Below are 3438 nucleotides of genomic sequence, written 5' to 3'. Positions count from 1 at the left end.
CTCCCCCCCCCAAAAAAATAAACCATGCTTCAAATCGCTTTAAACTATTGTCATTGTTGTGTGTATTTGATGTGGCGCTGCACTCTGGTGTAGGAGAAAAAAATATTAAAAGTCTATTTAATTAAGTAGAACGTGTTGTCTATATCTATTTAAAGTTGCGCATTTTGATGTGACGTCACATTTCTCAACCCCCCCCCCTCCTCGTAACACATCGTCACAAATGTCTGACCCCCCCCCCCCTAGGTGCGTGACGTCATGAGCTGTGTAGAGCTAAATTTCGATTTAAAGCTTTCGTGACTGCAGGGATTAATCTTCTTGGTTCTTTCGGTAAAGTAACGTAGAATGGAAATAATAAAATAATAAAAATAAAACATAATTAAATAATTCTCACGGACGTTTCGGCCACAACGCAAGCAGCCGTCCTCAGGTGGAGAACAGGTCTGTCGAGAAGAGAGTCTGAATGACACACTCCAGGCTTGGAGCGACTATTTAAGCTGGGATGGAGGGGGGAAGGGCGCCTTGACAAAATAATTTGCATATCAAGAGGAATTTAGCATATTTATGGGAGCTCTTTTTTCGGAAGTGACCAGGCCATCACAGATGATAGCTAGTGGCTCATCAATGCGGAAATGTATAGCATGCACATTTGCTCTAAAACGCATGGCGTTGATTCTAATTGACTTAAAGCTTTCGTGAGTGCAGGAATTCATACTCTTTGGGTCTTTCGCTAAAGTCACGTAGATAGATAAAACATTTTAAAAAATGACTTGAGATTTTTTATTATTTTTATATCTCCGTGACTTTAGCGAAAGACCCAAAGAGTACGTTCATTCTAAATGTGGAGGGAAAACCCGGACTACCTGGAGAAAAATCCACGCCGCCACGGGGAGAGCGACACTGCAAACTCCAAATAGACAGGGGTCAGGATGTTGTTTATACTCACAATTGACTGATCGAGTGAATGACCATGTGAGTGAAAGGGTGAGTGATGAAGGGACTATCAAGGAATGGCTCTCACTCCAATTCGTTGTCCACAAAGCTGCCAATGTCGCTCGTGGCTCATGCGTTGCTGCTAACGGTTGTTGGGAACAATTGCCCTCCAGTTGCTCCCGTGGATCGTAGTCTTAGGGTTCAGGGGAGGTGACCGTCGTGTCCTTACACACACCGGAGGATCTCGACCAGAGGTGAGGAACCCGACGGCCCTGGGGCCAGACAGCCCGTGACGTCACTTCATCCAGCCCGTGACGTCACTTCACACAGCCCGTGACTTCACTTCACCCAGCCCGTCACTTCACACAGCCCGTGACGTCATTTCACACAGCCCGTGACGTCACTTCACACAGCCTGCGACGTCACTTCACACAGCCCGTGACGTCACTTCACACAGCCCGTGACGTCACTTCACACAGCCCGTGACTTCACTTCACACAGTCCGTGACTTTATTTCACACAGCCCATGAATTAATCTCACAGCCCATTAATTCATCTCACACATTTTACAACCGCACGAGGCCTAACCACTTTGCACACAGCTGGCAAACCATTATTTATCCATCACCACAAACATCCGAGCCGCACTAGCCGGGAATATGTCCCACCTGGCAACAAGGGCCGTAGGTTTTCTAATTCAAGGTGGTGCTCGGTCGCTCGCGTCTGGGTTTCACTCCCAAGGTTGCTGGAGGTGCTTCCGGAACCTCGGCCAGGGAGAGGGAGGTCCCCCCACCCCACCGTGATCTCGACGTCCCGCGCGAGGTCTCGACACGTTTGCACACATCTCGTCCCTATCTCGTTGCTCAGTGAAGACGCCGTGTGACGAATCTCAAGACGTGGTGCCAAGTCTCCAACACCCGGTGCCAAATTTCAAGATGTGGCGCCGAATCTCCAACACGCAGTGCCAAATCTCAAGATGCTATACCAAATCTCCAACACAGGGTTTCAAATCTCAAGACACGTTGCCAAATATCAAGACGTGGTACCAAAACTCTAACACACAGTGCCAAATCTCCAACACGCAGATACCAAGTCTCCGACACGCAGTGGCCGAGCGCTGGACGTGGGGCTCTCCCAGTGGTGTGTCCCACCGGTCATGTGCTAAGAAGCAAGGTGCAAAGTTCAGGACCGCACTCGGGAATTGCAATTCCAAACCAGAATTTGTCATCGTCAACGGCTCTTGGATTGATCGACAGTAGAAGCCCTCCTCCTCTCTCTTAACGACGGGAATTGGTTCCATGAAACCGGTCGTCAAGCGAATTTGGTAGTTAAGCGAGTACAGTGAATGTACGTTAAAGGCTTAATTCGTTCCGATAGCATCGAATTACCCACCTTTTCACCCCATAAACGTACTTCATAATATTTAAACAATGGATATTAACACATATAAACTATCAACATTATAAACACATAACATTAAAATAAACGCGGTTAATGCATTAATTCATATTTATTGTACCTACAACAGCCCGTCGTTAACAGGGGAATGGTCGGTAAGCGAACACATTGGGCTCTATGGAGGCCCATCGTTAAGCGATTAGTTGTTGACAGGGGTGGTCGTTATAAGGGGTTCTACTGTACCGTAATCCCAGGATTTTGTAATCACGAGTCTTTGATTATTGATTTTGTTTGGTTTCCTAGAATCGAAGTACAGTATATTGCTGCTTTCTTATTCATCTTAGGACCATAGCGGTGTTGGAATGTTGGAATCTAGAAACTGATTTCTGTACGAGATTCTAAATTCATGAAAATCAAATACACGCTATTATGAATCATTTCCCGTTTCACGTGGTTGCAGAATTCACACAACTGCGATTATTAATGGGGTCAATGCGCGCGTGGAATTGCGGTTGATGGGAATCGGCAATTCCCCATTGTGCGCGACGGGGGCTTCAGTGCGATCAGAGTTTTAGGATTTCGAGACGCACGGTCCGGCCCGAATCGCCTGGCACTAAACGTCGCCGTGCGAGGGATCGGTCATTAAAGGGGTCCTTCATTCAGCGTGGTCAACGCGTTACGATGCGTTTGCATTACGACGCATCTGCAAAGTGCCCCTGGCGCCCGCTGCCTCTTTCCCCACTCGTCTGTGTGGCCTCCTCGCGCCTCTGAGTCGGTCCGCCTCTCTCTCTCTTTTCGAGAGTTGAAATTATGATTCAAGCACCTGAGCAATCAAATGGCTGAGCAAATCGTCACTGGAAAAGTAAATAAAGCCTGTCCGCATTTTAAGCAACCGGTTGCAGCGATGTCCACAACATCAGCAATGCCGCTGCGTGAAACTGGTCGCAATGCATTTGCGTGTGCGTGCAACCGATTGCGATGCAGTTGCATGCAACCCGTCGTGATGCAGTAGCCTGGATTGGTCACGATGCAGTTGCATGGAACCGATCGCGATGCAGTTGCATGTAAATGGTCGCATTGCAGTTGCGTGCAATCAATCGCGATTAAGTT

Source organism: Lampetra fluviatilis, chromosome 36, assembly GCF_964198595.1.
Source record: "Lampetra fluviatilis chromosome 36, kcLamFluv1.1, whole genome shotgun sequence".
NCBI lineage: Eukaryota > Metazoa > Chordata > Hyperoartia > Petromyzontiformes > Petromyzontidae > Lampetra > Lampetra fluviatilis.
Note: the sequence above shows the minus strand (reverse complement) of the source record.